Genomic DNA, 22,331 nt, shown 5'->3' on the forward strand with positions numbered 1-22,331 from the left:
ACAGACCAAAACAAGCCCCAGCCTCACTCCTTCCTCTCTTCCCGAGACACAGCTTACCTCTTTGCACAGGGTAACAGGCCTTTAGATTGTAAATATGTTCCTTTCTTTACCTGAAAACTAATTACCGTCTCTAGGCAACTTCCTGCAGGAAATGAAATCTCTCTTGCATTTAAAAACGTTCATAAAAACAGCTTCTTAAGATGCCATATCTTCCTTCCCTTCCAGCCCTGGGGAGCTCTCCAACAAGCAGTTCGAATGTATTAAAGAGTCGTTTACCACAATGCAATATGCTTTCTCCAAAACTCTAACGGGCAAATTCATCTCTAGGAGTTTTAAAGCATGTGGGGACTACATGGAGCAATGAATTCAACAGGCAGGTTGTTATGCAATTTAAAAAGTAAAAAGATACCTCTGTTTCCAACCATTTCTTTGGCAGTAAATGAACACGAATTGAATATAATAGAGGTTCATGTCAGCCCCTCCCCACCCCATCACAGATGTTAAAAAATTCTAGCCAGGCCCATCACAGTGGACCTGATCCTTTGGTGACCCACTGGGAGTAGAAAACATTCTCTAGGGGAGAGGAGTAAATTCCACTGTCTGGGTGCCAATCATGTTAACACTTTCTCCAAACCTAAGTTCCTTTGCAAATTTACCAAAATGAAAATCAATACCATCTTTTGGAAAGACTAAGTGTTAAGATATGCTGCTTAAATTTCTTTCAGACCTGATTTCCTTTCAGCTAAGAGCACTAGTCCACTTGCTGATTCTCCTGGTGAGAACAAATGAGATTTCTCAAGAACTACAGCAGTTTTGTGCGATCATCATTTTCTGCACATTTCAGGCTTTCCCACTAATTTTACTGCTAAATATTAATCAGACACATTGCTCCATAGCTAGCTGAAGAAACTAGTTTGCAACAGCAACACAATACATCACCGCCCCCCCCCCCAAAAAAAAGATAAATCAATGGAGTTCATATGATTACCAAAGTAAATTTCACCAAAAGCCCTAAGAGCCTTAATATTACACAGGTTAAATTAATGTAAAGTCAATGCCAAAAAAATAAAACAGTGACATTAAACCACCACAAACTTGATTTCTACTACAGGGAAAGATGAGACGTTGTTAAGCATCCTTATCCTTAGATGGCTCTTTGCCAATCCCTGTAACATTTGGAAATATTTTTAAAGCTGCCTCCCTGATTAGAGAACAATAATAACAATAATAGTATTTGCTAAGCACTTACTACGTACCAAGCACTGTTTTAAGTACTGGGGTAGATACAAGGTAATCAGGTTGTCCTACGTAGGGCTCATAGTCTTGATTCCCATTTTACAGATGGAGTAACTGAGGCACAGAGAAGTTAAGTGACTTGCCCTAGGTCACACAGCAGACTAGTGGCGGACCTGGGATTAGAACCCACGTCCTCTGACTCCCAAGCCCAGGTTCTTGCCACTAGGCCATGCTGGAATGTGTCACTTCAGTATTTTGCAATTTCCAAGCATTTAATACCAGCAATATTTATTGAGCACTTACTGTGTGGAGAGCACTCTACTAAGTACTTGGGAAAATACAATATGAGTTGGTAGACATGATCCCGGCCCGACAGGAAGTGCAAGTCCAATGCACCAGTGCTTGTTGAATAAAATATTATTACCACCATTAGGACTTTCCCAAACTGCGACACAAATACAAACTACACAAACTCCGACCTGGAGTGCTGTGGCGGGGGAAGAGGAGAGGGGATGGTAGGAGAAGCAGCAACGCCTAGTGGAAAGACCAATAGGCCTGAGAATCAGAGGACCTGGGTTTTAATCCCGGCTCCGCCACCCGTCTGCTTTGTGACCTTGGCCAAGTCACAACATCTCTGTTACCTCATCTGTAAAATCAGGGACTGTGTTTGACCCGGCTATCTTGTATCTACCCCAGCACTTAGTACAGTGCCTGGCACATCGTAAGAGCTTAACAAATAGAAGCACCAAAATGCCTTGGCAGATTTCACTGGCTCTCACTAACTCTCTGGTAGTAATGGTGTTGATTGAGTGCTTGCTTTGTGCTGAGTTCCACATTAAGAGAAATTCAGACAGTGTCTGGCCCAGTAAGTCTCTCTAAGCCTACCTAAGAAGTGAAGTCTTTGCTTCAGACTAGAGGCAAGGTGTCTGACTAAACAAATGGAGAGATGTGAAGTCTAGTCCAAGAAACACGAGCTCAAAAGGCCTTCAAGGCTCTAGGCAACTCTTGCCTAGAGATATTTATTGAAACTTCACCCAGTTTTGACTAACACTGAGTTTTTCCTCCTCCTTGGGTTCTCTCAACTCTCATGTTGATCTCTTTTCTACCTATCTCCATTCACTCTGCCTCTTCCGCTCTCCATTTACCTGGCTTTATTTCCATCAATCAGTGGTACTGTTTGAGCACCCACTGAGTACGAGGCACTGAATCAGTGCTTGGGAGAGTACAACAGAAGCAGAAGTCACATCATTTGTCCCTCTCTCTGCCCTTATCCTGCTGTCCCTCTTGGCCCCTCTAGTTCCCCTTATCACTGCCCTTCTCATTGCTATTGGTTGCTAGAATCCATCATCCCTCTCCTCCTCCTTCACCTCTGCAGTCTCCCCATCTCATCCTCTTTCCATTTTACCCGTCACTCTCTCCATGTAGTCTCTGTCAGTTCTCTTCCTATCAGTTTACATTTTTCCACTTAGCCTTTTTCATAATGCTCTGCTCTCCTCCCTCTTTCTCTCCCTTTATTCCTCTCTGTGTCTAACACTTTCACTCTTCCTCTCAAAGTCCCTTTCCATCTCTCACACTCTCTTCCTCCTTCTTCCTTCTCTGTGTCCACCCTATGTCTTCCAGCCAATAGAATCAGGGTGGGGCCACGGTCTAACAGGCAGGTGGAAGGAGACAGCCTGTAACTGAGCCCCTCTTTTTCCAAGCATAGTCCAGCACCCTATTTATGCTCTAGCAGTTTAGTAGGTGGGAGAGATAAGCCAGGGCCCAGCCTGGGGTCCTGTTCCAGAGAGGGTTGGCAGGCTGAAGCTGGCTTATCCTGGTGGCCAGGTGGCAGCTTGATGAGCGAATGGGAGAAGAAATGTTGTTAGGTGCCCTGCTTTCCTGGATTCGGCCGCAGTTCTTGGCCAACTCCTGCTTTGGTGGGAGTGGAAGGCACAGTGGGGAGTCAGGCTGGGATGGTGACAGTGAGCTGGCTGTTGGAAAGATGGAGAATGTGGGAATTGCTCCGACTCCCCGAATCAGCTCCACATCATGCTCTTTCAAAAGAGGGTGGCCAGACAGGCCAGGGGGACAACGAGGCGGGTGTTGGCCTTCATGGCCATTTTGGTCTTAGCTTCTTTCCTTTGGGACTCTCCCCAAAAATCTGTGAGGTGGCAAAATAAATATGTACTCTTTATACAGTAAGTTTTCCTTTGTCTTCAAAACTGGGTGATTTTTTTTCCCAACTCTATATCTGTCCTCCCCATTCTTAGACTGAGAGCCCACTGGTGGGCCAGTAAGATGTTTGAGTTAACATCCAAGGATTCTTTCCAGCACTTGGTGCAGTACTTAACACATTACAAGCATTTCAAAGCTATTACCGACTTACTTTAAATGAATCTGATTTTATATGTGCCTTGTAGTTCTAGAAGATTTGCTCTGAGCATCTGCCTCAGATTATTACCTGATCCTCCTCACCCTCTTCTATTCTTCTTAGCCATGTCACCCACAAGTTTGCTCTAGACTGTAAGCTCATTGTGGGCAGGGAATGTGTCTGTTTATTGTTGCAGTGTACTCTCCCAAATGCTTAGTACAGTGCTCCGCATCCAGTAAGCACCCAATAAATATGACTGAATTAATGAATTATATCTAATCTACAATTGAAATTGTATGGGCATATGCCCATCCTACCCCTTTCTGGTTTTTTGGGTACCAAGACAGCTTTCCCTCTGCACCCCACCTTTCTTCTCCCTGTGATGCCCCCGCTTATCCCCATGGTCCTTAGCTAGTAACTGCTCATGCCTGTGACTGTATAGCCAAAATACACTGCAGCAGCAGCTGTATTCGAAATCACTGGGCCCTGCCTCCCACGGTCGGATTCCAGGGCTTGAAAGTGACACTTCTACTTTCAGTCACCTTGAGGAGAATGCAAGGGCTGGCCACAGTGGCCAGGAGTCCCCACTGGAGACTTCCACAAACAACTCTACTGTGTGTCCCTTAGCGTGCCCCTGGGTGACATAACCTATGTAACACACATCTATTGCCTCAGTGGGTAGAGGATTACCTGGTGTTCCTGGGGGTTATCAGTGGCCACCCGAGGAACAGCTGATCCAGGGCTCTGAAAATGTCACCGAGGTAATAAAGCAGGTGGCAGGGACACGAATGAAAATGGTCATAATGAGGAGACGAGAAAACTGTCCTGACAAACCATTTCCCAAAGCCCCAGCTTCCACCACTGAGCAGACACGCAAAGGGCTCTAAACAGCGGGCAAACGAACAGCAGCCGCCACCACCGTGGTGCTGCCAGGCAGGTGGGAAGACCAGGGAAAGCCCTTCCCCACAACCCCACCTCCGGGTGGACCCGATGAGAGTCAGTATACCAATTCTCCCACACACCCGATGGTCTAGCTCTCCCTCAGAGCCCAGCTTCAGGGTGACTGCTCAAATACCAAATGAAAGCTCACACTTTCCTTGAAGGGAACATAGAGCGTCAAAGCAGTGTGGTTCAGTGGAAAGAGCCCGGGCTTTGGAATCAGAGGTCATGGGTTCAAATCCTGGATCTGCCAATTGTCAGCTGTGTGACTTTGGGCAAGTCACTTAACTTCTCTGGGCCTCAGTTACCTCATCTGTAAAATGGGGGATTAACACTGTGAGCCCCCCATGGGACAACTTGATCAGCTTGTAACCTCCCCAGAGCTTAAAACAGCGCTTTGCATATAGTAAGCGCTTAATAAATGCCATTATTATTCTTATTATGGGCTACAAATGTGTGGACTGTCCTTGCCCTAGGAAATCTGTGGCTGCCCACGTGGTTTGTGGCGGATATGGGAAGAAGTGAATGTGCGTGGGCAGGTGGAAGATGGGGAGTCCTTGCAAATGCAGATTAGAAGTGGGTGAGCCATAACTACTCTAAACCTCTAGTCTCATTTTTGACCCTTTGGTTCCAGGGCATCATGATATTTCTGCCCATGCCCTCCACTCTACGCAGGTATCTAACTCCCCCAGGTCTCCCTCTTGTAGCCCTCTACATCCACCATTGCATCCGCATGCTCAAAAGGCAGAACTCTGAGATCAGAGGTGTGCCTTAAGAGGGGACCGGGATATCACTGTTGCCACAACAGCGAGTATTCCAGGCTGTGGGTTTGGTCACAGAGAGGAAGCCACAGATACAGGTTCGATAGGATTCCCAACTTAGTAAGTGGCACTGGAGGGGGTGGGGGGATAGAGTATAACATAGGTGTTATAGCAGGACTCACTGCAGTTGCCCCAGAAACAATGCTACCCTACACAGCTGAGTCTGAGGAGGAGGGAGGAGAAAGGAGGAAACAGACTGAATATGGACTCATGAACAGTCCTGAAAGGCCCAGCTTTTCTTTATCGACATTTCATTAACAACCCCTCTAGGCTGCAAGCTCCTTGGGCACTGGGAGCTTGTCTACCACCTCTGTTATGTTGTCCTCTCCCAAGTGCTTAGTACAGTGCTCTGTACACTAAGTGCTCAACAAGCCTGATTGAATGATTGATTAATCCCAAGGGTTTCTTGGTTTGCCCACATACAGAACCTGTATGCTCCTGGTGCCAAGACCAGAGGGAGGGGAGGGGTGGCGGAGGGAGGGAAGGCGGGAAGACGGGAAGGCGGGAAGGCAGGAAGGCAGGAAAGAAGGGAAGGAAGGGAAGGAAGGAAGGAAGGAAGGAAGGAAGGAAGGAAGGAAGGAAGGAAGGAAGGAAAGGAAGGAAGGAAGGAAGGAAGGAAAGGAAGGAAAGGAAGGAAAGGAAGGAAGGAAGGGACGTATGGAGGAAGGAAGGGAGGGAGGGAGTGAGGAAGGGAGGAAGGAAGGAAGGAAGGGAGGGAGGAAAAGCAGGGGCTGAGAACACAGGCTGACCACCCCTGAAAAGAGGCTGACCGCCAGGGCATGAGTGTCTCTGGCACCTCCCTTCCCCAAGGGGTGAGTTGCCATCTGCCAGGTCCATTAGCTTTGAGACCCATTAGCCAGGGAACAGGAGGTGGAGAGAGCAGCAAGCCCAGTCATGGAACAAAGCCAAGGGGGAAAGTCTGGGTCAGGGGAGTCCAGCAAATAGATGTCTTTAGGGAACCAATGCAACTCCATCACAAGCACCTGTAGTACTCATTTGATTTACAAAGGTTAGATAGAGCAGGAAAATGCTACTAGATTGAAAAAGGAAAGAAGATGGCTTTTCATTTTGTAACTCCATAATTTTTAATCTTCCTAAACAGGATAAAAACCCACCTTGTTGTGTTTACTCATAAAACCTGTACCCCGAAAACTTCCTTCGCCTTCTCCCGAGAGGTCTCCTGACTCAGCAGCCCCATTTGCCAAACAGTGAATCCATAAGGAACGGCGGCAGAAAGTCCAAAGCCTTCAACAGAATAATGCTTTCCCTCTCCTGCCCCCATTTCTCTCTGCCTCGCCAACAAATACGGACAGAGTCGGAAGTGGATCATCTGCTGTCACTGAAGATGGATTTTTATCAACTCACCATTACCAGGCTAACAGGATCAAAAGCACAAGTTACTACTTCATCAGAACATTGCTTGTCCTCTGTAGACACTACATTCTTCTGTGGGCAAAAATCTCGAGCCACTTTGAAGAAATTCCAAGAATCCTATACCCAATATTTCAATCCAGGACATGTAGTCACACCTTCCGCAGCTGAATTATGATCCCTAATGAGGTATGCTTCCTTCTCTCTAGATACTAAATTAATATACACTACATACACAAACTGCATCGTCTCTAGGCCAACATTCACACATATACACAGAGAAGCAGCACGGTCTAGTGGACAGAGCTTGGACCCGGAAGTCAGAAGGATCTGGTTTCTAATCCTGGCTCTGCTACTTGTCTGCTGTGTGACCTTGGGCCAGTCATTTAACTTCCCTGTGCTTCGGTTACCTCATCTGTAAAACGGGGATTAAGACTGTGAGCCCCATGTGGGACATGGACTATGTCCACCCTCATTAGCTTGTATCTACCCTAGTGCTCAGCACAGTGCCTGGCACACAGTAAGTGCCTAACAAGTACCATAAAAATAATAATTAAAAAACCCTACCACAAACACACACACCCCACATATGTGAACCACATTGTCTCAAGGCTAGATTCACGTTGGCTGACAAACTGCCCCTTACAAAAGATAAAGCTCCTCTACAAATAAATCTCTGTAACAAGGAGACCATTAGTGCATGGTGAAATAATCACCCAATCTTCCCCTCTGTTATCATCAATCGTATTTATTGAGCGCTTACTGTGTGCAGAGCACTGTACTAAGCGCTTGGGAAGTACAAATTGATACGTTTGGTCTCCAAAGTGTCTGGTGGCATCTCAAACGGCCGGGACACGAAAAAGCACTGTTGCTGTCTTCATTCATGCCTCCAAAACTTTCAAGCCTAAGATTAAAAGTGTGAGGCAGTTGATCCACTTTTGAATTCTTGTCACATCTGAAACGCTCCATAATTATTGCAGATAGGCAGATAAAGTTTATGCTCCATCTCCAACTCAATTACTTCGTTGTGTTCTCCAATCCAAAAGGTATTCCAAGAGGTTATCATGACAGGTTCTCACGTTCGTTTCAATCAACCTCAACCTGCAAAATGTATTCAGCACTATCAATGCCAACTGCTAAAATGTCATATGAAGCACAAAGATAATTACAGAAAGAAATGGGGCCTGGACCCCTCACGGCCCCTCAATCGCTATCAATCAGGGAGATGTATATATGCACACGTTCATGGACGTCGTGTCCAATAGATTACATACACCCTAAGAGAGGAAATGCTAACGAAAATGCTAACCATTTCTACCCTAATCCTTAATTCTAACATCCTCATTTCCCCCCGAAAGATGATGGCAGAGACTGACACAAATCTCCATTTCATCCACTACGATGAAAGTTTTCATATTTGACCTTTGCATAAGAGTAGATCTTTGGTTGGTTTTATGTTTTCCAGACAGCCTCTTCAGTCACTTTTGAAAGGCAAGAACAGACAAAAACTGTGAACTGTTCTTGGAACCAGAAACAGCATTTTGACAGGGCTTTCACTTTGACAGGGTTTGAAGGACAGCTTGAAGTGCCTGGAATAACCAACTTTCCCCAGATGTAAACTCGTTTGCTTCTCCAAACCCTCAAGGGCACAGGAATGTGAAGGATGGGGATGAGAAGTGACCAGAAAGGAGGCACGAGAGAAGAAAAAGGACACAGAAATGACAGCCACAGGGATCCAGCAAGTGGCTCCTGTCAGAGCATAAGCCCCTTGAAGGCAAGCAAAGGGTCTGGTGCCTGGTGTACTTTTCTCTCCACTTAATTCAGTGCTCTGCATTCAGTGGGTGCGCAATAAATACAATTTCTACTACTACTACTACTACTAACTTTGGACATTGATCTGGGAGTCGGTGTCTTTCACTCCAAAGGCCAAGAAAGTGCCGGCTGAAAGGGAAATCTTGTCAGGAAGACAAGAGACAGAACAGTCAGCTCCACTTAGCCTTCAAAGAGGGCCGGATAACTTCCAGTCAGCTGGTGACAATGCCCTTGGCTCAGATGTGTGCCCATTCTGCCAAGTGACCTAAGAGTGCTTTCTAATCCAAAGGCCTTCCCAAGGACTAACTTTCTTCCAGTGCCACATAAATCTCCGGCTCCCAGATGCTATCATTAAACCTCCCCCACTACGAAGGCTTGGGGTGTCAAAACGCTTAGAAGGGACCCCAAAAGCATCAGTGGACATCAGATGTGCCTTTTCTGATCCAGAAATAATAGGCATGCATTATGTTAATGTGCATTAGCTACATAAGGGGCTCTGCAGGTTTTGTCACATAACTTAATGAGGTCATAGAGAGCCTAGTATGGAAATCCACAGAACCTGCAGCGCATCCCTGAGGGGAGTCCTGACCCTCTCCCTTTCCTCCAGAACCACCACCTTCTCCTCCTGGGTCCCTAGGAACCCACACAATTGCAGAGTGCTGTGGCAGGAACTGTGGTGGAAAGAGACTGGTTGTTCAAAATAAAAACACTGGACTTGGAGGCTTCTGGGTCTATATCCATTCCAGGCAGGGGATACGCCCACTGCAAACCAGGTTGTCTGGTAGAAAAAGAGAGGAATCGTCATTCTAGAAACCCCTGCCTCGCTTAGCCAAGCACTTATGTGTGTGAGGATTTGGGCGTTTCTGGCGGTATGTGGCATAATCGGAGTCAGGGGGCCTAAAGTGGAGTTGCTTCAAGACAGCCAGGGGATCCAAGTCCGGAGCCAGTCACCCAGGTTAGGCTCCAAGCAGGGGAGGCTTGGCTATCGCCCTGGCAACAGGGCAGGTGTCAGCTCCTCCATCCCAGGGTGGTCCGGAACACACTGTTCAAACCACGGCTAAGACGCGGTCACTCCCGAGTTGACACTGCGCTCCTCCTGCTGGAAGTCATGCTGCCCACTGAAGCAGTGCAGCGGCTCCGGCATTTCCTGCTGCTCTCTTGGTCCCTGAGGAACACCTGTCAGGCCGTGTCCATGCTGGGTAAAGCCCCTATCAGCCGAGCAAGTGCTCCATCAGCCTGCAAAGATAGGCTGCGAGGAACCGGGAGCCAGAATTCCCTAAACATTTTGATCTGTAGGGAGCAGCGACAAATTTTGCCGGGCGGGAGAGCGCTAGACATCACCGCTCCATGCCACTGGCCCCATCGGGCTCTGCTGAAAAGGAGGGATTGTGAGCTGATGGCATCCACGTTAAGACTGCCGGAGAGGAAGCAGGTCGGGGTGGGTATGTATGTGTGTGTGCGCGAGTGCACTGCCCCTGCCTCTTTAACAGGCCAACCTGAGCCCCAGGCCCCAACAAGCTCCACTAGGAACCTGGAAGGCCACTGCGGAGGAGATGCGTCAGAAACGGGGTGGGTTTTCAGCTGTTCTGCTGGAGATAGGTTCAGCTCCATCCGTACCTATTTCCCTCTCAAGAGAAGGACACATTAACATTGGCAAAGCCATTCTGGAGTCAGAACGGGACTCACCAACCAACAGGGCTGGCTCCATCAGAGGCTTGGAGACACAGGGTGACCGTTACCCTCCAAGACAACAATCCTAATATTTATGAATATACCAGCCCTACCTTTCCCACTAGTAAACCCATCATGACCACAAGTCACAGAAAATCTAAACTCCTTTGGAATCACTTAGTAGTCTACATTTTGCAAGTATTCTTTCATCTCCATAGTAGATTTCTATTTGATATTATTGAATCTGTGTTTGGAAGCCCTTCCCAAGCTAGCTCTCTTCCTCCCTTCAAGGCCCTACTGAGAGCTCACCTCCTCCAGGAGGCCTTCCCAGACTGAGCCCCTTCCTTCCTCTCCCCCTCATCCCCCTCTCCATCCCCCCATCTTACCTCCTTCCCTTCCCCACAGCACCTGTATATATGTACATATGTTTGTACATATTTATTACTCTATTTATTTATTTTACTTGTACATATCTATTCTATTTATTTTATTTTGTTAGTATGTTTGGTTTTGTTCTCTGTCTCCCCCTTTTAGACTGTGAGCCCACTGATGGGTAGGGACTGTCTCTATGTGTTGCAAACTTGTACTTCCCAAGCGCTTAGTACAGTGCTCTGCACACAGTAAGCGCTCAATAAATACGATTGATGATGATGATGATGATATGGATGCCCATTTGACCAATGTAGTCTGTACTTTGGATTCTGCTTCAAATCTCCCCACATTCCGTGGATGGATGTTTTTATTTTCCTTTAAAATAAAAACAAAACCCCGCCCTCTGACTTTCATATAAAACAAGTCTCCAACACATACACAGAAATCCACCCATATATGAAAACATCACAAGTCAGCATAGTAAGGCTGCCTGAACAAAAGGCAAACCGCTTGGACAATGTATCAACTTTGGCTATACTCCCACATTCTCATTCAGGAGGGAAAAAAATCTCCCTAATGAAACTACCCAAAAATCTTAACATTCAGGAGCAGCCCTTTAGAGCACAGGCACTGTCTGGATTATTCCTAACAAGGAGCATGAAAGTATCTGATGCCTGCAATCCTTTATGTGGTAATTGTCGACATAGTGTCCCCCTGCCCACACCCAAAAAAAGAAAGAACACATTTTGCAGGGAGTTCAGGGTAGACTGACTGTTGTCATTTATCCCTCCGGCCTGACAAACAGGTAACTCTGGCCTCCCCTATTTCAGTCCTCTCCACCCCTAGAATTCTTCCCCTATGCACCCCCATCCCCGTGATGATATTTAAAATTGTTTCCCCATTTTCCTGTAGCTAACTGGCAACCCCCATATAATCCTACCTGTGTGCCCTAATCCACCCATTCAGATGGTTTCCTTATGGCCTCCCATGCCTGGGTAGCACATTAATAAAAAAAAATACCTGCTTTATGGCTGAGCTGACCCCTCCCCAACTTCATCACCAGGACAGCTATAACTGCAGGGACCAGGATGGGAAGGGGCAAGAGGAGGAGGAGCAGTGGGCCTATGGCATTCACAGTAAGACTGGTGGGGGACCAAGAAGGGGAAGAGCAAGTGGATGTGTGTATGGCCCCTTCCATTTTAATAGCCCAGCCTTCCCAGGCATATTTCCCTGCTCTGGTATAATGGTAATATGGGAAACGTAAAAGATGAGGACAGGATCACCTGATCACCAGGCAAAGAAGCGACAGCCATGCTCTCTTGCAGCTGAGCAGGCTCGGCAATCAGCCAAGAGAGCTTTTGGCATCGGTTCCTGTCGATAATCCCATGGAGCCGCGGGCCAATGGTCCGTCCCCAGTCTTTTTCCTTTCCTGTCCAGAAAACTCTGCCACCCAGGATGCAGAGGTCACCGTGAGCAAAATAAAGCTGGTTCAGGAAAACCAATCACGGCCCATGGGGTAGCAGTATTTAAAATGTTTAGTAACACAGAGAGGCAGCAAAATCACAAGGAAAGTGCATGGATTAGGGAGTTAGACCCAAATTCTAATCCCAATTCTGCCACTGGCCTGTTAAAGCCTTCAGCTTCCACTCACCTAAACTTTTTGGGCCTTATTTCCCTTATCTCTAAAATGGGGATGAGATACTTGTAAACTCCCAGAGGGCAGGGAATGTGGCTACCAACTCTGTTGTAGTGTACTCTCCCAAGCACCTAGTACAGTGCTCTACACAAAATAAATACTCAGTAATACTGATAGATTGCTCCCTCTCTCAGACTGTGAGCCCTGTAACCCAGACTGCCTAATCAGATTATTTTGTACTGATACCAGGGCTTAATACATAGAAAACACTTGATAAATGCCAGTATTATTACTACTACTACTACTACTAATAATAATAATAATGAAAGTGGCAGCTTTCTCTTGCTGGAGCTACATTATCGTGAACACTCCACAAATAGTACAATGAAAGGATAAGATGTCTACTACCTCCTGGGGCCTCTGGTTATAGCGAGGAGCTATTGCTCTCAAAAGTTAAGTTCCTTCCTTGAGGGGAAGGAACATGTTGACCGACTCTGTTGTATTGTAATAATAATAATAATAATGGCATTTGTTAAGCGCTTACTATGTGCAGAGCACTGTTCTAAGTGCTGGGGGGATACAAGGTGATCAAGTTGCCCTACGTGGGGCTCCCAATCTTAATCCCCATTTTGCAGATGAGGTAACTGAGGCTCAGAGAAGGAAGTGACTTGCCCAAGGCCACACAGCAGACATGTGGGTGAGTCGGGATTCGAACCCGTGACCTCTGACTCCAAAGCCCATGCTCTTTCCGCTGAGCCATGCTGCTTCTCTTCTTGTACTCTCCCACGCACTGAGTACAGTGTTCTGTGCACAGTAAGTGCTCAATAAGCACCACTGATTAATCTGGGCTGCAGAGTACTCGGGAACTGGAAAAAATCCAGGCAATTTCTAGCCGCAGAATGAGTGATCGACTCATTGTCATGTTAGCTTTGACTTCATTCTTTAAGTCACACTGACATCTGGTGGCCTTTAATGTCGGAAAGGAAATAAATACTGGCTATGGCGAGTTGGGGGCTTGATATAAACACCATGATGAGAAGCAATTCCATGTTAGTTGTCTCTTGAGAGAATTGCATCTACTCTAGTTTTCCTGGTTATCTACGACATTGAGCAATAAGACAGCCGAAGCAGCGTGGCTCAGTGGAAAGAGCCCGGGCTTTGGAGTCAGAGGTCATGGGTTCAAATCCCGGCTCCGCCAATTGCCAGCTGTGTGACTTTGGGCAAGTCACTTCACTTCTCTGTGCCTCAGTTACCTCATCTGTAAAATGGGGATTAAGACTGTGAGCCCCCCCCGGGGGGCAACCTGATCACCTTGTAACCTCCTCAGCGCTTAGAACAGTGCTTTGCACATAGTAAGTGCTTAATAAATGCCATCATTAATTAATTAAAATCCCCTATAGAGCCTGGATAACAGTGACCGTAGCTTCTTCTAAATTGGAAGTACCCATATAGAAGTAGAATGCCCTGTGGTAAATTTCAGCTAGTATCAGTCCTGGGCAAACAGACTGATGCTGATAAGCACCTCTGTAGTGCTTGATGAAGCCAATTTAAAACCCAATAGTCCTGATATCAACAAACACACAAAGACACAGCATGGCCTAGTGGAAAGAACTATGGGGCTGAGAGTCAGAAGACCTGGATTCTAAACCCAGCTCTGTCCCTTGTCTGCTGAGTGATCTTGGGCAAGTCACTTGACTTCTCTGTGCCTCAGCTGCCTCATCTGCAAAATGCTGATTAAGAGTGTGAGACCTATGTGGGACAGGGACTGTGTCCAATCTGATTATCGTCCATTTACTGCAGTACTTAGTCCGGTGCCTGGCACACAGTAAATGCTTAAATACCTTAAAAAACAGTAATAATAATAATAATAATAATAATGGTATTTGTTAAGTGCTTACAATGTGCCAAGCACTGTTCTAAACGCTGAGGTAGATACATGGTAATCAGGTTGTCCCACGTGGGGCTCCCAGTCAATCTCCATTTTGCAGATGAGGGAACTGAGGCAAAAAGAAGTTAAGTGACTTGCCCAAGGTCACACAGCAGGCAAGTGGCAGAGCTGGGATTAGAACCCACGACCTCTGACTCCCAAGCCTGGGCTTTTTCCAATAAGCCATGCTGCTTCTCATAAGCCACGCTGCTTCTGAATAATGATGATATTTGTTAAGCACGTACTATGTGCCAAGCACTGTTCTAAGCACTGGGGAAAATACAAGGTAATCAGGTTGTCCCAAGTAGGGCTCACAGTCTTAATCCCCATTTTACAGATGGGGTAACTGAGGCACGGAGAAGTTAAAGTTAGGAAGTTAAGCTGTGGCCAAAGTCACACAGCTGATAAGAGGCAGAGTCAGGATTAGAACCCACGACCTCTGACTTCCAAGCCCATGCTCTTATGATGGGCACTAAATCCTAGGACCCTATCCACTGCATTTTCAAGTTTTGAAGCAATTACAAACAGAAACAGGTTCACTCATCAAATAAATTTTCATCTGGAATACCTGCTACAGAGCCTGATGCTCAATCTGGTGTCTAGCTAACAGAGGAAAAGCTGAAACGTGATGATATCTCTGATCCTAAAAGCAGATGAAAAGCAGTTGCCTGCACCTTGTCTGTGACCTTGCTTTCTAAAGTTTTCCAAAAACTTGAAAAGTCTGGAATATGCTTAAACAGCTTCCACCCACCCCCAGGGGGATTTTTAATCTATGTGTGTAGCACTTACTCATCACATCACCATAGGGCTGTGGGGCTTCATCTGCATTACAAAGGATTTCTGTATTTGATCTGTTTCTTCAATCAGTGCTGGAAATTTGCCTTCAGAATCAATCAGACATGTGTTCAGACATTGGTCCCAGTCAGTAGTTTGAGGGGCTCGGGGAGCCAGCCACCTCTCCTCATCCCTGTGCCAGTCCCTTCCTGATTGTGAGAGGCCATCTTGAGAAGCAGTACTTTATTTAGTGAGGCCTTTCCCTCCACTCATCACATAGACGATTCCCTCCTATCCCTAGCCTCTATTTATACATACTCGCCTCACCCTGACACCCCAATAAAGAATTTCCCACCTTGTCTGACATTAGGTCCCACAAGTATAAAAATGTTTGCCAGAATCAGCACACATTTACACTATATGTGACTTCCTAGGTGGCAATTCTGTCAGCCTCACAACCAAGCTGTGAGGCCTAGTTTTTGTTTTGTTTTTGCCTGGCTTAATGCAGACAAACAAAGACCAACAGAGCAAACAGTGCAGTCAAGATGGCTGACCAACAACTAAATTAACTGAAATGTGAGGCAAAAATGGATCCACTCACAAACAAGGCAATTAGTGTCACGGTTAGGGAGATTCATTCATTCATTTAATTGTATTAATTGAGCACTTACTGTGTGCAGAGCACTGTACTAAGCACTTGGGAAGTACAAGTCAGCAACATATAGATACGGTCCCTACCCCACAACGGTCTCACAGTCTAGAAGGGAGATAAAAAAGATTCACACTCCAAAACGCATATTCACTGCTCCTGACCCCCTTCTTCCCAGATCCCCCAAAGGCTGTGCTCGAACTTCAGCCTTAATTTCCAGTCTGTTACTGCCTTCTCCTTGGAAGCTCCTATCCTCCTTGACCTATGCTTGTAGGACACAGAGTAGAGGCCATTTGATACCAGGACGAGGTCATTCATTCTCAAGGGCCTCCTATACTGACACTATAGACACTTGGACACAACCGGGAGTGGGGACTGTGGCTGATGAGGATTATGAGAGGAGGAGGAGTTAAGTGCCATGACCTAAACCGGGAGGCCCTGGCACCCTCAGATGCTTAGGGGTTTTTCCTCTCAAAAAACAGGGAAAACTTTTTTGAAAGGTTCACTAACACCTCCAGTTTGGATCTGTGATCTGTTTCAAAGAATTCTACTTCTACAGCAAGTTCCTCTATGCAATTGATTTTCCATTAGTAGATGCCTATTGTTTTTCTTCTGGATTTCACTGAAACCAGGTATTTTGAACTCCTAATTTCTTATTCTGCTCACCTCATTGCTCCTTTGATGCTGCTTGAATGTGTTGCATCTACACCTGACTAAACAGAATCCTGGTCACCTGGCCTAGGAGGAGAACATTTTGGCACCTGTGTTTTTCAACACTTTTAGAGCAACGAAACCCGAAATTCAGATTTTCATCTACAAATCACGAGGAATGGAAATAGTAAGGTAAAAGCAAAATGAGTCAGGCTACTAACAGATCAAACATATATTTCCCAGAGACAGTAGATAGCCGTATTCACGGTTTCCTTCTCTTAATCAATTTCTTTCCAGTCTTCTATCATCCTATAACCAAAGATACAAAAGGGACTCCATCTTCTGACAATATTCAATACTGCATCATGGAGTGTGGTTAATATTAATCCAGCTGGGATCTTTGAAAGAATATTTACAAAAGCCAGGTCCCCAACTAAGCTCTCATTTCCCCTAACCCCTCTCCCTTCTGCACTGCCTATGCACTTAGATCTGTACTCTTAAAGCACTTGATATTCACCCCACCCTCCACCCCATAGCATTTAATTTCAAAGCCATAACCTATTTTAATGTCTGCCTCCCCCAATAGAAGGTAAGATCCTTGTGGGCTGCGAACCCATCTCCCAACTCTGAACTCCCCCAAATGCTTGGTGCAGTGCGCTAGGCACAGTAAGTGTTCAATAAATACCACTGATTAATTGATTGGGGAGTGAATCAGAGCACCCAACAATGGCCATTCAGTCAAAAAACTCATTAGCCAAGACAGAAATCACCTTAAAATAGATTCTCATCTGTTAGATACTCTACCCAAATTTCAGGTCAGCAATTTCATCCACAAAATGAGACAACCAAAGAAATCAAGCATCACCCTGGTTCAGAAGTAATACATCAGAGGCACCCACTGAGAAGCCCCATTAAGAAGATACCAGCTCAGACTGTGTCGGGAATGGAAGCTAGAAGCAGCCTTACGTTTTTATTGCTCCACAAAGACATCAATGAGGTTCTAAATCCAGTGTTATAGTTTCTTATCATAGACCTCCTACCTCCAAGTTCTTAGCAGTATATGGTTAATACTTTGAGTTTCCTCATGTAACACTCGGTGTCGTATTTCAAGGTTGGGGAAATTCTGGCTTGATAGGTCAGGTCAGAGCCATCAAATTAATTGAATAAAACAACTTTTTGGAAGGGAAATGCTATTAGTCATCTACCGGAAAAAAGAGGAGCTTCATTTTGCGGCAGAGAAAGCGACGCAATTAAATTAATGGGGCCTTTTCAGTTGTAATCATCTTAAACAGAAACTTCGTAGTTAAATAATGCTCAAACCAGTGTACTTTCTTGACCCACTTCGTAACTATAAACTGTGCCTCCAGATTTGAAATTTAAAATTCATTTTCCCCAATTACCACTATAACCACTCAAATGCATTTATATAAATACCTGGAATCCTCTGAAAATTGAAACACATACACACATGGGCAGACAAATCTAGCTAGTAGGAATGTTCCCGGGATTTAGCTTGGATCAGTTTCTTTTTTCTGCCACTAAATGTACTACTCTACCTGACTACCTTCAGTACATCTGCATTCTGGCATTTCAATAAAAAAAACCTCTGATTTGCTCATCAAGGTGTGATTTTAAATAAAAAGCAAGGCAAATTTACCACTCAAGTCATCCTTCTTACCCATCCCTAGGATCTTTTTTTTTATTTCAATGGCTCTCTGTCACCCTCTGTATGTAACCTCCTGGTGGACTGTTAGCTTCTCTATCATACCAGCCTCTTAGTACAGTGTTCTATACACCGTAGATCCTCAATAAATACTACTGATTGATCCAAACTCTTCCAGGTCATTTCTGGTCCACTTACCCTAGTCTCCCCCATTTAGTCCCTCCCTCCGCTCTTCCTCAGCCAATTTTCAAGTTCTCTTCTACCCAATCCTGAGCCGTCATGAATGGTACCCATGCTGGGTAGCAAACATCTACAGCACTGGCTAAGCTGCTCTATGCTGTAAACTCCCATCCCTTAAAGCACCAACCCAGACCCCTAAGGCCTATACCTCTGCTTGGGACACACCTAATAAACACTGTCCTCCATCCCTATTAAAAATCGGGTCTACTAGAACACGAGTTTCCTCTAGAACTAGGGAACATTTCATCCAACAACGCAAACCTAGTTTTGACACAGCCAAGGCGGTGCCAGAAGAATCCATTTGAGCACATAAGTGTGTACGTGGAGGACCCAGTAAGTACTACCTGGCGAGTTTCTCTTCATTTGGAGCCTTGCAACAACTCTGCCCCCATGTTCTAAAAGATTGACTCTGGGGATCAGCTGTCTTGGTCTGCAAGTCAACTCTACATGCTATAGCATGCTACATGCTATTAGAGAAGCAGTGTGGCTCAATGGAAAGAGCATGGGCTTTGGAGTCAGAGGTCGTGGATTCAAATCCCGGCTCCACCAGTTGTCAGCTGTGAGGCTTTGGGCAAGTCACTTAACTTCTCTGGGCCTAAGTTACCTCATCTGTAAAATGGGGATTAAGACTGTGAGCCCCACGTGGGACAACCTGTTCACCTTGTAACCTCCCCAGTGTTTAGAACAGTGCTTTTTGCATAGTAAGCGCTTAATAAATGCTATTATTATTATTATTATTATTGTTAGCAGGCACTAGCCCACACTGCTTCTCCAAGAGGTCTCATTCCCATAAAAGTCTTGGTGTTATAAGTCTTTGCCGACTGACACCCAGGGGAGAAGAGGGTCTTTCATTAGCACATAGTAAGAACTTAACAAATGTCATCATCATTATTATTATTTTCTCCAAATAGGACCTGAAGGCCAGGGGTGGATTACTTGGTATCTGTTCACCTATCTTTGTTCAGGTGATACAGAGTTCTGCACCTGTGGGGGCTTAGTGCTTGCTAATGGGGATGACTGTGAAGTGGCTCTATATATCTTATGCCTTTTCTTCTATGGCCGCTTGAGATTTTTACCACCTAACAGTAGGCTTTCTACATGAAGCCTTTCTTGCCTGAGGGAAGCAGGCAAACATTACACACTCCGTAATAAGCAAGGATCTGTAATTACTAATCATACACTTGGGAAGAGACAATCCAGTGCATTAGGAAGCCCTTAAGACTCACAAAAACGTGTAGGTTAACAAAAACATCATTAAAGTGGAAAGTCAGACAAACCTCAGCTCTTTCCGACACAACATCATTCCTAAAAGATTGATTCTGGCTCTAATGGCCCTTTTGCAATTCCATTTCACACCAAAAGGCCATTCAGCATTTTGCAACAAACTAATGAGTTGAAATTACGCATTTGCTATGGGCAGAGAAACCAAAAATCCAACCGGCTGGGCCACAAATCAATGTCTCCTGAACTGAATTTCCCTACCAAGTCCCAAAATAATCAACAGCCCACTTTGCTGTTCCAGTATTTATTAAGCATGTAGTTTCTGAATTGGGCAGTGAATGGCAGGTCATTTCACAGGGCATTTCTAATTTTTTTTTTTTTAATCCTGTTTAGACTTGCAGAAATGAGGAAGACATAGTGATATTCCATCCCTGGCAAATTTAGTTCCTGTCATGTTAAATAGACAAAACTGAAGAAACACCAACGTTCTGGAGGGTCAGTGTGCTGGCAAGGAGCTGGAAAGGCTGCAGGAGAGAGTGAGTGAAGGTGGGTGTGAGAAAGAGAGTATTTTAGCCTAGAAAAAGGGACTTCAACTCTTTCATTATCCAATTGAAAAAGCCAAGTCTATTTCTCCTTCTTGAGTCAGGCAAGGTTTGGGTGAGCTTGGAATGGAATCATCAAAGGGGCAGAGTTTAGATACTGTTCAATGAACCTCATGAGCGAGACTGGTAAGTGGATTTTGAATCCCACTAAAGTGCGCATGGGATTTCAGTACTAATGGGCTTCATTTGAAATTCCGCCCTAGATGACCGCTGGAGGGAAATGGGCTGTACTCTAGCTTCAGACATAGTAAATGAAGGCTCTAACGTTCCCAACTGGATAGGTGGATTCCAACCACTCTTCTTCCTTGGCAGAGGCCCTGTCTGGGGCTCTAGTATCTGCTTAAGAATGTCAGCTCTTAAGAGGGCCAGGACCAAGGAGATTTCATAAATGCTTTGGATGACAAGGAAACAAAATAAAGGAAGCGACCCATTTGCAGTACACTTCCGGCACCACCACTTACATGACTTGAACAAGAGGGTGCCCACTTAGCTGCATCGAGAACAAACACTTATAGCTGCTTCTAGTTTGACCGTGCCACTACTGGTGTCACCAGAAACAGGATGCAGCTGGGCAGACGTGGTTGAAAAGGTTGATGACTGATAGGTGATCGACAACCCCTTCTACACTGTATTTTCACAGTCCTTCCGCTGTGCTGCATTTGCTTTCCTTAGGCCTTTGCGAATTGTAATAAAATAGAAACTGAAAAACAATATAATACATTACACGGAGTGCCTAATCGGTTTAGCTACTGAACAATATTTCACCCTGTTTCAAGATTATCTGTATTCCCCAAGTATCTGAGCTGGCATGACCATAGGTTATTAAAAATTTTGCTTTACTTGCAAAACAAAGTTGATACGGATGCAAAAATCATAAACTGTTTCTTCACTTCTTTTTGATCTCCAGTGCATCAATTTGGGACTTGTGCTGAGATGGCATATCTTTGGACCCAGTGATGGGATTGATGCATGGACAGAAAGCACCCTTCTGGCTTAGCCCCAGGGAACCTGGCATTCCCTGGTTTGGACTTTCTACCACACCTGAGGTATAAATGCAGGGCTGAATCGTGAACTCCCATGCCACCTCAGTCCCACCTAGCCCCTGGTGTGGACTTGGGTCGGGAGACCACCGAACTACTTCTTCACAGAAGCTGAAGGCCACAATTCCCCTCACCTCATAAGTTGGCTACCGTGTGGTTGGCGAATGGGGGAGGATGCAGCCGCACCTAGGAAGTGTTTAGGTATACGGTTCAAAGGAAGACAATCCTCACGTTTCCATTTAAGAAGGGAAAGCCTTGAGGAGGGAAGTGAGGTGATACCTTTAAAAGCCGGAAAAGAGGGACCTTGGTGAGGAGGAAGAGAGAGCTCTCCAGGTGTAGGATGTGTTGAAAGTGAAGCTGAGAAGTCAGAAGGAGGCGGCAAGACTGATCAAGCCAACGGGTATTGGGTCAGTGCAGCAAAGACAGAGGATACGAGATGTCACCTAGCTTGGGGCAGCCTGATGGTGGGCTGGTAAGCTAGACCCACAGAGCCGGTGAGGGGAAGGGGGCTGAAGTTCAAGGTGTAACATGGACATGGACCGAAGATTCTGGTTTGGGGGGTGGGAAAGATGGGCAGAGGGGGAAATACAATTCAGGAAGAAGTCCAGATGCACTGAATGTGAGGGCAGCACAGTGAGGGGGTCAAAAGTGCCAAATAAGTTCCTTATAGGTGAAATGATTGCACTCTCTCCAGATATACAGAAGATGGGCAAGGGATTAAATGATGGAGGCTAGGTAGGGAGGTAAAAAAAAGGGAAGAAAGAAAAGATGAACACTTCTCTTTCTGACTGGTTTCACTTGAAGTCAGGTAGAGTACATCTTGCTTGAAGCACCTTAAGGATAGACAGTAATGAAGGACTGTGCTGAGGTTATGTATGGAAAAGGAAAATGGGCACCATTCATGAACGCTCCCCAAAGGGGTGTGATTCCAAGACCTGACCCACCCCCTGTGGTTTTAATTAGACTGGGGCGGCGGGGAATCTCAGAGAGGAGACTCGTTCTATTAAGATCCTACAGCCCACTGAGATCTCTGGGAGAAAGGAAGAGGGGCTGGAGAGAGAAGCAGGAGGTGTAGGTTGCTTAAGAGAAGATTTTTGAGGTCCTCATCTGACTCTTTATTAGTTGTGGCCACCTGCCAGATTTATTCCAGAGGGGCCAGTTTTTAGCTTGCCCATCCCCTTCCAGTATGGACATAGAGGTGGGTCCCTATAAAGTAACAATTTAGTCCCGGGCACAAACATCTGACTTCCCGTCAGCTGGCCTCCCCTCAGCCTCAGCTTCGGCCACTCATTCACGGAACTAAGTTTTAGCACCCACCTTTACAGGGACCTGAAGGAGGAATTCAATGCCTCTGGA

This window comes from Tachyglossus aculeatus, chromosome 13, assembly GCF_015852505.1.
Source record: "Tachyglossus aculeatus isolate mTacAcu1 chromosome 13, mTacAcu1.pri, whole genome shotgun sequence".
NCBI lineage: Eukaryota > Metazoa > Chordata > Mammalia > Monotremata > Tachyglossidae > Tachyglossus > Tachyglossus aculeatus.